Source organism: Aristolochia californica, unplaced genomic scaffold (assembly GCF_029961685.1).
Source record: "Aristolochia californica isolate CCGP_79_NKW_82.1479 unplaced genomic scaffold, dmAriCali1.0.hap1 SCAF_2, whole genome shotgun sequence".
In the NCBI taxonomy this organism is placed as follows: Eukaryota; Viridiplantae; Streptophyta; class Magnoliopsida; order Piperales; family Aristolochiaceae; genus Aristolochia; species Aristolochia californica.
In genome coordinates, this window is record NW_027181881.1 from 12,704,404 (window position 1) to 12,716,683 (window position 12,280).

The window sequence follows — 12,280 nt, forward strand, 5'->3', positions numbered from 1 at the left end:
TGAGAGGGGGTCGAACTTTGAGAGGGGCTGAAAATAGAGGTGGTAGAACGGGTTAGAATTCTTTCCGTACTGAGCCTCAACTTTGCACTTATTGTGGCCGTCAGAACCACCTTGTGGCATCATGCTGGAAACTTCATGGCAAGCCTGATTGGGCCACAGCTAACCAGTCTTAGTTAACGTTGAGAAAAATGAAGGTAAGGCTGAATCATCATCCGAAAATGTGACTCTTACGGCTGAGGACTATGCTGCATGTCAGAAAATGAAGTCCTTCATGGAATCATCTATTCCCTCATCATCTACTGCTACCACTACTATTGCCTCAGGTATGCTTTCTTCCTCTTCTTCCTCTTCCTCTTGGATCATTGACTTCGGGGCCTCCGAACATCTATCAGGTAACAAACACTTGTTACAGTCCTTATCTCCTTGTTATCCTCATAAATTCGTTACTATTGCTGATGGTACCAAAACCAAGGTCCTTGGCAAAGGTTCCTCCTCTCTTACTTCATCTATTCCCCTTCAAGACGTTTTGTTTGTTCCTCAATTTCCTTTAAATTTTCTCTCGGTTAGCCAATTGACCAAACAATTAAATTGCTCTATCACCTTCTTACCGTCTTCTTGTGTCTTTCAGGATCTCACTATGAAGCAGGTGATTGGTGGCGGCCATGAAAAGGGGGGTTTGTACTACTTCACTCTTCCACCATTAGCTGCATTATCGTCCACTACATCTGAGGCCCAACTTTGGTACAACCGACTTGGTCATCCTTCTACCCCTTCACTTTGTTCTTTGGCTTCATCTTTAAAAGGACTTTCTAATATCAGTTGTGAGGTTTGTCAATTAAGTAAACATATCAGTAGTACATATTCTCCTCGTCTTACAACTACAAGTACTGCTCCATTTGAGCTAAGACATTCTGATGTATGGGGCCCTTTATGTGTCTCAAATATTTCCCAAGTTAAATATTTTGTCTTTTTTGTTGATGATTTTACTCGAGTGACTTGGTTTTATCTATTTAAAGAGCGTTCCGAAATTCTTCCTTTGTTTAAAAATTTTCATGCTATGGTCTTGACACAATTTGGGAAGAAAATTCAAACCCTTAGATCTGATAATGTTAAGGAATACATGTCTCGTGACTTCAAATCATTTTGTGAGAGTAATGAGCTTGTTCATCAAACATCATGTGCCTATACTCCTCAACAAAATGGTGTTGCTGAAAGGAAGAATCGTCATCTTCTTGAAGTTGCTCGGGACCTCCTCTACTCCATGAAGGTACCATATTTATATTGGCCTCATGCTATACTTATAACATGCTTTCTCATTAATAGGTTACCTTCATTAGTCCTTCATCATAAAACTCCATACTCTGTGTTATTTAATGTTGAAGATCCTTTTTCTCTTCCTTTGAAAGTGTTTGGATGTACATGTTTTGTTCATGTTACATCTCCACATAAAAATAAACTTGATCCTCAGTCTATGAAGTGCATTTTTTTGGGATACTCTCGCACCCAGAAAGGTTATGTCTGTTACAATCCTACCCTTCGGAGGATGTTTATCTCTAGGGATGTGACCTTCTTAGAGGACACTCCCTTCTACTCCTCCCATGATGCTCCTCTAGGATGGACTTGTCCTTCTACTACTCTTTGTCCGCTTGTGCCATTTAATCTTGAAGTGGATCCATCCCCTAATGCACCAGCCGCACCTTCACCTGTGGAGTTGTCGGATCCACCCGAGGTAACTCCTTCTCCTCCTATGTATGGGCCTGAATTTGATACTCGGCCTATTGCTTTAAGAAAAGAATGTCGCTCTTGTACTACTTCGCATCCTATCTCAAATTTTATGTCTCACCATCGCTTGTCTTCCGAGTGTTTTCAGTTTCTTGTGTCCCTTTCTTCTATTTCCGTTCCGCAGTCGTATCAGGAGGCCCTAAGACATCCAGGATGGAAGGCGGCTAAGGATGAAGAAATGCATGCCTTATACAAAAACCAAAGCCGGTACTTAACATCACTCCCAAAAGGTAAAAGACCGGTTGGTTGTCGATGGGTTTTTTCGGTGAAACATAATCCGGATGGATCAGTTGCTCGTCTTAAAGCTCAACTAGTTGCTAAGGGCTATATGCAGTGCCATGTGATAGATTATGAGGAGACCTTCTCTCCTGTTGCAAAATTGAATTCGGTACACATCATCTTATTTATTGCTGCTAACTCCTCATGGCCCGTCTATCAGTTGGATGTTAAAAATGTTTTTTTAAATGGTGATATCAGTGAGGAAATTTATATGGTTCAACCACCTGGTTATGTGGTTGAGGGGGAGTCAGTATGCCGATTAAAAAAGTCTTTATATGGAGTTAAGCAGTCCCCTCGGGCTTGGTTTGATAAATTTAGTCAAACACTCCTATGGTTTGGTTTTTATCGGTGCTCAGTTGATCATTCCATATATTATAAAGATACAGTTAAAGGGAAAATATTATTGGCCGTATACGTGGATGATATTATCTTAACTGGTGATGATGCTTTGAGCATACAAGAGGTGAAACAGATGATATGTCAGGAATTCAAGACTAAAGACCTTGGTATGCTTAAATATTTTTTGGGTATAGAAGTTCTTCAATCCAAACATGGGATAATATTGTCTCAAAGGAAATATGTCTTGGATCTCCTTGAAGAAACAGGAATGAAGGGTTGTAGACCAGTTGACACACTTATGGATACAAATGTAAAATTATGTGCCACAAATGAAGAAGATATTGATATTGGCAAATATGAAAGACGCGTGGGAAAACTGATTTATCTCACAGTAACTAGGCCACACATATCATATGCTGTAAGTGTGGTGAGTCAATTCATGCATAAACTAAAAATTACCCACTGGCTGGCATTAGAGAGAATATTACGTTATCTAGAAGGAGCTCCAGGAAGAGGATTGTTGTATAAAAAACATGGGCTACAGAGCTATGGCCCATACCGTTAGTGAACTTTTATGGATTAGGACCCTTCTTATTGAACTAGGTTTTTATAAAAAGGGGTCCATGAATCTGCATTGTGATAATCAAGCAACCATTCATATCACTTCAAATGCAGTTTTTTATGAAAGAACTAAACATATTGAGGTGGATTGTCATTTTATACATGAGAAGTTTCAAGCAGGAATAATCTCTCTCAAACGTGTCATTTCAAGAGCAAGTAACTGATATTCTCACTAAACCCGTTACATCTAAAATCCTATCGTTTATATGTGGCAAGCTGGGTATTTATGATGTCTTTTCTCCTCCAGCTTGAGGGGGAGTGTTGTAAGATGGGCTCAAGCCCACACGTCAAAGGAGTGGCATATGTGTAAAATATGGTACTTTCCATAAAGATGGCATAGAAGTGTAAATATGTGTTCCTTTTATGGCTTTTGTATTATCAATTTGTAGCCCTAAGGGTATTGTAAAACTATAAATAAAGGCAATGGCTGAGAGGTAGGGCATTGAAGCAGTCTCCTCTCTTTCCACAAATTCGTCCAGCCCTCATTTTTCTTTTTGATGCAACCCTCTTCTCCCTTAATCCAAACTCTCTTCTTCCACGTTCTTCTTCTTCTCTTCTCCTTCTCTCTTCTTCTTCTTCTTCTTTCTTGTTGATCTAAAGTTCCTTTCATGATATCCTAAATTCTACAGAATGGAAGGAATTCAGTGTTGTGGACTCAATAGCACACCGAGTCACACAACGAAGAAGACAACAACAACTCACTCAATAGGATTTAATTCTTATATTTCTTTGAGTAGGATTTATTTCTAATATTGTTTTAAGTAGGATTTATTTCTTATATTGTTTTAAGTAGGAGTTATTTCTAATTACTTTTTATGTAAGGGCATTATGGGGAATTATTGTAACCCTAACCCTAAAACTCCCTATTTAAGGGATCGGTATGAATGAAATAGGTAAGCTTTGAGATTTTAGAATAACCTAGTCTAAATAGGTTGGGATCACCTCTTGATCCCGAGTTTAGGGTTTACTCCAAAAATCCAACCTATCATTCACCCTCTATTGCCATCCATCTTCACAAATTCATCCACCATCATCCCTACTAAGAAAAGGAGCTTCCTGCCCCTTTTCCGAGCCCAAAGAGGAGGTATATCCTCCTTCTTGGCAGCAGCAGCAAGAGAGGCCCAATTCCTCCCTTACCAAGCAGCAAAGTGAGGATTTTTATCCTTAAATCTTGAGCAATTCCTGGTGCAACGTGGGAGCTGATCATAGCATCAAAGAAGAGGTATTAATCTATCCCAAACTCATGTTTCAAGTTATTTAAGAAAGAAGGATTGCATTCTTAGCTAGAGCAGCAACAAAGAGGGCCAAACCCTCTTTGCCGTGACCAAGAAAAGAGAGCACCTTGCTCTAGCAAGGTCAGTGGGGTCTTCTACCTAGCACAACAACTCGGTAGGACCCTCAAAAGAGGATCTTTCCTCCTGGCCAAGCATTGGTTAAGGAGAAATACTCATACACAGACCCTTGACGTGAAGTGAGTAAATTCTGAGTGCTGGATTCACAAATCCCACGCCGTGTTACTCGATCCATGACCCGGGACCGTAACATTCAGGTGGAGAAAGAATGGAGGAATACCTGTTCTTGCTCACGTTAATTAGGGTTTCAACCCTGATTTGATGCAACTCGTTCTAGAACTTAAAGGCCTAGCTTGGGGGGCAGCCTTGGCTCACGTTGATGGCCGTCCTTGCTTTGTTTTCGTGATGAATTCCCAGCAAGAAGAGTTGTTCTAACCCTTCACGTGAAAGAACCAGAATTCTTCCTCTTTTGCTGCTCATCAAGAGGGAATTGAACCCTACTTATGGTTGACGCTGGTGCTGAGGGAAGACCCTCTCTTTGGGCTCGGAAAAAGGGCAGGAAGCTCCTTTTCTTAGTATGGATGATGAGGGATGAATTTGGGTGAAGATGGATGGCAATGGAGGGTGAAGGATAGGTTGGATTTTTGGAGTAAACCCTAAACTCGAGATCAAGAGGTGATCTCAACCTATTTAGACTAGGTTATTCTAAAATCTCAAAGCTTACCTATTTCATTCATACCTTTCCCTTAAATAGGTCACGTCATGGAGTTTTAGGGTTAGTGTTACAATAATTCCCCATAATACCCTTATATATAATGTAATTAGAAATAACTCTTACTTAAAACAATATAAGAAATAGATCTTACTCAAAGAAATATAAGATATAAATCCTATTGAGTGAGTTGTTGTTGTCTCCTTCGTTGTGTGACTCGGTGTGCTATTGAGTCCACAACATACAACTTGTTTGGCAGCTCAGTATCTGTTACAATGTGGGACCCACCATGAGGACGTGGGATACCAAGAGGAGTCCTCACCCAAGTTAGTATGAGTTAAGAAGATAAGAAGCACAAGCTAAAATGAGTTAGAAAACTTGAAGATCAAGTGGGACCCACAAAGATACCATGAGCTGGTAATCTTATGAATATGAGCTGGAAGATCATGTGGGACCCAAAAAGATAAGGCCACGAGCTGGCCTCCTCCCTTATATTCACGTTATTGAAGAAGAGTTCCAGTTCAACTAATTTTAGATTTCTAGTAGATTGTGTTATCTTTTCACAATAGACTTATCTTAGAGAGTTAGAGTTGGTATGTAATTAGGAGATTGAAAGGTTAATTGTATCAGGACTCTATCACTTCCTCTACTATAAATAGAGGTGTTGTAATTCGGAATTAATCAAGTTACACATCTCGTTCTTGAGTAAATCTCTCTCTCTTTGCTTGGTGAACATCTCTCTTTTCTTTTTTTCTTCTCTCTAACCGATAACTCTTCTTCCCTTTTCTTCTTTTTCTTTCTCCTTTCCCTTGCTCAGAATATTGGACAATGGATCCTAAATTCAATGTGGTATCAAAGCATTAAATTTAGGATCCCTCGTCAAAAGGATGCTCTAAAGAAGTTATGATCAACACCACTCAAAGAAGGCTCTTTTGTGAAGAAAGATCACAAACCGTGAGATAAGTCCTTAATTTTTTTTCCTTCATGTTACTGGTTTCAGAATTTAGAAGATGATTTAAAGATGAGTATGAGAATTTTTTTCATTTTATGATATTGTGGATATGGATGCCTCTCCATCTAGAAGAAGCTATCAAAATAGTTTTGTTGGTTTAGAAATTTTGTTAACCAAGACCGGTCCATGATTAGATTGTTAGAATTTTTTTTTTGTGGGACCAAGAAGTTCCTGATATAGAAAATTTTTATTGAGTCTTTTATAAGTGGTATTAGAGAAAAAATATCAGAATAATAATTTAGCATCAATGCTAAAGTTCTCCATACATCAAGTTGTTTGAAGAATACTACTTGGTGTTACTGTTAGTATTCTTGGGCCATATTGAGTTCTTAAGTGATTTGTAAGAATAGGTAGTGCACATATTGAGTTAATAGGTAGTGCACATATTGAGTTCTTAAGTGATTTGTAAGAATAGGCTGGATTCATTGTGAAATTTTGACACTTTCATGGGCATGTACTAACTACCTTTACCAAAACGTTAACTTTTTATATTATTGTATTTGGCCACTTCAGAAATAATGTTGATTTTTTTTTTAAATAGAGAAATGTTGTTTATGTAACAATAGAGGTTCCGCAACAAGTGGTATTTGGGTGCATTTATAGAAGTGTGCCATTACACTACATCTACCGTAGCATGCATTTACTGCTGGGTCAGTATTTGGGTTCTTTGTTACAGACACTAAAACGTTAGACAACTTTGGAAGCTTATTATTCTGTTGGCCAGTTTTATACTAGCCAGGTTTCTGGAATCTGGATGCCACGATGGATATTTAATCTAGTGGTAGCTGATCTTTCATTTCTGGTTCCACTCTTACTTATCTTTAGGTCCATTATCATAATATGTTTCACCAACAATGTTGATGTTGGATGCAGGACCCTCTTTCATGCTCTTTTCCAATTGAGAACCGAATAAATCCAGTCACCTTGTAAAAGGTCTTTAGGACTTCCTACAAACGGTTACCTGACAAAGATAGGGGCGAAAATCTCGCAGATTCTCATTAACCAAATCCTGGTATCTCTTCAAGCCCTCTTCAAAATCACCCTGCATATTGTGAAAATAATTTTCTTATTCATCTAAATATTTGAGAGCAATTTGCTGTCAGTCTGTGACCCACTCTTCAATAAGTAGACAAAATTCTCTCCTCATTTCATTTCTTTTATTCACACATTGAGCTTGGACTGCTGAGAGCAGAGTACTAACCGAGGTAACAAGGAATCCATTTTTACGACTTCCAGTATGGAGCGCAATTCATTTCAGAATCTGAGACATCGTGGATGCCGGAAGGCCTGATTCTCGCAAGACGCGCAAAATGGTAAGCCGCTAGAGAGATTTATCAGAAGGGAGGGGGAAGGGGCTGGGTGAAGGGAACCCGACTTAAATATAGCCTTGTCATTTGCTATTAAATAGTTTTTTTTTTAAAAGTCATATCATGTTATTGAGTTAGCAATCCTTTTGTTTTTGACAAAAATAAACGTTGTGTCATCTACCTTTTGTTCCTTTTGGATGTTTTGGACAATCAGGGCATATTAAAAGAATCGTGAAATTTCGTGTTAACTTGAAATGGGAGCGAGCTCTGCTACTTGGATCAACTTAAAGATACACTAACAGAAATTCTTCCCTGTTCTGCGGAATTTACTGGATTTCATGTGAAACTAAGCATACGTTCTTAAAGAATCCAACTATGCATCATATGGCCCTTTTTGTAGATGAACTTCATCCTCGGAACCCCACGACGCTTAGCTTAGATCCTATGGATTTCACAACACCGGGCTTCTTCCTTTCCCCTCTTGTTCTTGGGCTGGTAGGAGAAGAAGTTTTTACTGGCTTTGCAAGAGTTACAGGCTTTTTTGAAGAAGGGCCTATCAAGGCCGTAGAGAATATGAATATCAAAAGTGATATATTGAAAATTACCACTATACCCTTATGTGGGGTATCAAATTTTATGAGTTGGTCCACATCGGTTCTGAGGTTCTTATAACAAAAGACCTACTTAGTCACCTCACCAGCCGAGCACCTCCTATTGATGAAGATGATATTTTTTTTATAACAAATGGTTGAAAAATGATACCATGGTGATTAGTTGGCCAATCAATAGCATGGAAGAATATTTCTCCAACAATCTCATTCATCTTGACACTACTAAAAAAATTTGGAAGACATGTGCTTAATTGTACTCTTGCCCGGATACTCTACATAGACCATATGATATTCTTCAAAGGATGTTGAATGCTAAACAAGGAGAAAATATCCATGAGTACTTGGCCCGTTTTAGAGGCTTTCCTCAAGAGTGGAAGTTAGCTCAGCCTTCAACCACATATATTTCTATCCAAGACAAGCAGAAGGAAGCCTTAATTACTATTTGCCTTGCAAATATTAAACCCCATCTTGAGATTGCCAAGAGTCAACTTCTGAGTGCTTCTATTGTCCCCAAGTTTGATGATGTCTGTGCAACACTACTCCGTATTCCAAACACTTCTTCCTCCACAACTGAAGTATCATCCGCTATGTATTCAGATCATAGAGGAACATCATCTGACCACGGCTGAGGCCGAGGAAGAGGTGGAAGGACTGGTGCCAGTAGAGCAGATAGGAAAGAATGATCTGATTGTAAGAAATTTGGCCACACTATAGATCAATGCTATTACAAAGATTACAAGGCATGCAATTATTGTGGACAATATGGTCATTATAAAGAAATGTGTTATAAAGCCAATGGACACTTAGAATTGACAAAGGCTAATCAAGCTTTTGTAAGCGATACAAAAGAAGAACAGCCCACAAAATGTTATGGGACAACAATCACAATGCGTCAGACAGGTGGATCCTGGGTTAAGTACCTATGCCTTCCGCTCCTAACAGGCTAGTCTTTTGGGTAGTATTGGCTAGGTGCTCAACATTTGGTATTAGAGCGAGTGCCACGTTGCGAGTTCGATTCCCGGGGCACATAGAGGCTGGATTAAAATTACTGGTAGGTCGCAGAAGTTGGATTAAAATTACTAGTAAGCTGTGGTTGGGCCAGTATCGCTGCGCCGCCATGGTCATCGGTGGGAGTACTGTTATGGGACAGCAGTAACAGTGCATTAGACAGCTGCATCATGGGTTAAGTACCTATGCCTTCCGCTCCTAACATGTCGGTCTTTTGGGTAGTATTGGCTAGGTGTTCAACACCAATTCATCAGCACAAATGTTTTTTACTAATGAAGAGTATGATCTATTTCAGAAAATGAAGACAATGCTTGGTTCTTCTCCTATTTGCCTCATCTTCATCTTGGATAATTGACTCAAGAGCCTCCGAACATCTTACAGGTAGCAAAAATTTATTACATTCTCTATCTCCATGTTTTTCACACAATTTTGTTACTATAGCTGACGGTTCTCAAACCAATGTCCAAGAGAAAGGATCCACTTCTGTCACACCATCACTTCCACTCACTGATATTCTTTTCATTCCTATTTTCCCTTTGAATCTATTATCTGTTAGTCAGCTGAAAAAATACTTTAATTTCTTTGTTACCTTCTCACCCACTTAATGTATATTTCAGGATCTTATAATGAAGCAGGTAATTGGTAGAGGCCATGAACAAGGGGGGCTTTACTACATTGACGTGCCAAAAATGAATATGGTTTCCTCTACTAAAAATGAGACAAGGTTATGGCATAATCGGTTGGGACATCCATTTGTACAGTCTCTTCATTATATGTTTCCTTCTCTTAAAGTAGGTCAGAATTTCATTGTGAGGCTTGTCAATTGAGTAAACATCAAAGGATTACATACTCTCCTCATCCAGAAGTCAAAAGTGTTACTCCATTTTCTTTAATTCATACTGATGTCTGGGGACCCTTGAGTGTCTCCAGCATTTCTCAAGCAAAATATTTTATTACATTTATTGATGATTTCACTCGTACAACTTGGTTGTTTGTATTTAAGAAGCATTCTGAGATACCATTTATTTTTAAGTCATTTTATGCAATGGTACTCACACAGTTTGGTCAGAAAATAAAAATATTCCGGTCTGATAATGCCAAATAATATGTTTCCAAAGACCTTGACTCTTTTTTAAAAAAACATGGCATAATCCATCAAACATCATGTGTCTACACTCCTCAACAAAATGGTGTAGCCGAACAATAAAATTGTCATATTCTTGAGGTAGCTCGAGGTTTATTATATGCCATGAAAGTTCCCTACTTTTATTGGCCTCATGCAGTCCTTACGGCTTACTTTCTTATAAATCATCTACCATCTTTCGTTCTTGGTAATAAATCTCCTTACTCTAGATTATTACCAAATGATGATCCATTTTCACTACCTTTGAAAGTCTTCGGATGTCAATGCTTTGTTCATAATTCATTTCCTAGACACAACAAACTTGATCCTAAATCTATCAAGTGTATCTTCTTGGGATACTCTCGCACAAAAAAGGGTTATGTTTGTTATAGTCCCACTCTTCAACATTTATTTGTGTCTAGGGATGTAACATTTTTTGAAGACTCCTCATTTTATTCTGACATTGCTCCTCCTGGTCTGTCCTCAGTACCAGGTTCCCCTCGATTGGTTGTGCCCCATGATACAGAGATTATTCAACCCCCAGAGCAAGTGGCCGATAGCACACCTGTCAACTTAACAGGTCCCACAGAGGTAAGTCCTTCATCCCCAGTTATTTTTTTCCCTCAATATGATACTTGTCCTATTATTATAAGGAAAGAACCTTGATCATGCACTAGATCTTCTACTTCTCATCTCATTTCATTTTTTGTGTCTCATCATCGTCTCTCAACTTTATGTTGTCAGTTTCTTTCTTCTGTTCACTCCATATCTGTTCCACAGTCCTATCAGGAGGCTTTACAACATCCAGGGTGGAAGACAACAATGGATGAAGAAATGAAGGCACTTGATGACAATCAGACATGGTCACTGGTTCCTGTTCCATCAGATAAAAAACATGTTGGTTGCAAATGGGTTTATACTGTCAAACATAATCCGGATGGGTCAATAGCAAGACTGAAGGCTCAATTTGTAGCCAAAGGTTATACTCAGTGTTATGGAATTTATTATGAAGAAACCTTCTCTCCAGTGTCAAAAATGAACTCGGTACGCATATTATTATCTCTGGCGACCAATTCATCATGGTCGATATATCAACTTTATGTGAAAAATACATTTCTGAATGGGGATATTAAAGAAGAAATTTATATGCAACAACCACCTGGGTATGTGGTTGAGGGGGAGTCTATATATCGACTAAAAAAATCTTTGTATGGTCTCAAGCAGTCCCCTTCGGCAGTGTTTGAGAAATTTAGTCAAGCCCTCATACTGCCCGGCTTTTATAGATGCTCTGGAGATCACTCAGTATATATTGAAAACACATTGAGAGGTAAGGTAATTCTAGCTGTATATGTTGATGATATCATTCTAACTGGTAGTGATTACGTGGGTATCCAAAAAACAAAGGAGAAAATATGTGCTGAATTCAAGACAAAGGATCTTGAACTACTCAAATATTTTTGGGTATTGAAGTATTACAATCCAGTCATGGGATTGTGCTATCCCAAAGGAAGCATGCTCTTGATCTACTAGAGGAGACAATAATGATGGGATGGAAACCAGCCGACACTCCTATGGATTCAAATACAAAATTATGTGGAGGCACTGGAGAAGATGTAGATATTGGGAAATATCAAAGACTAGTGGGAAGACTTATTTACTTGTGTATAACAAGGCCGGATATATCATATGCAATAAGTGTGGTAAGTAAATATATGCACAATCCACAACTTAGTCATTGGCAAGCACTTGAAAGGATACTATGATATCTAAAAGGAGCTCCAGGAAGAGGGCTTCTCTATAAAAACCATGGTCACTTTAACATTGAAGGATTCTCAGATGCAGACTGGGCTGGATCCCTAGATGACAGAAAATCTACTCCAGGATTTTGTACGATGGTTGGAGGGAATTTGGTTACATGGAAAATCTACTCACAAGATTATGTCAACCATCTGCTGCAAGCTGGGCATTTATGATGTTTTCTCACCCCAGCTTGAGGGAGTGTTACAATGTGGGATCCACCATGGTGTACGAGCTGGTGAGACCCACCATGAGGACGTGGGATACCAAGAAGATTCATCACCCAAGCTAGCATGAGTTAAGAAGATAAGAAGCACAAGCTTAAATGAGTTAGAAGACTTGAAGATCAAGTAGGACCCACAAAGATACCACGAGCTGGTAATATTATGAATATGAG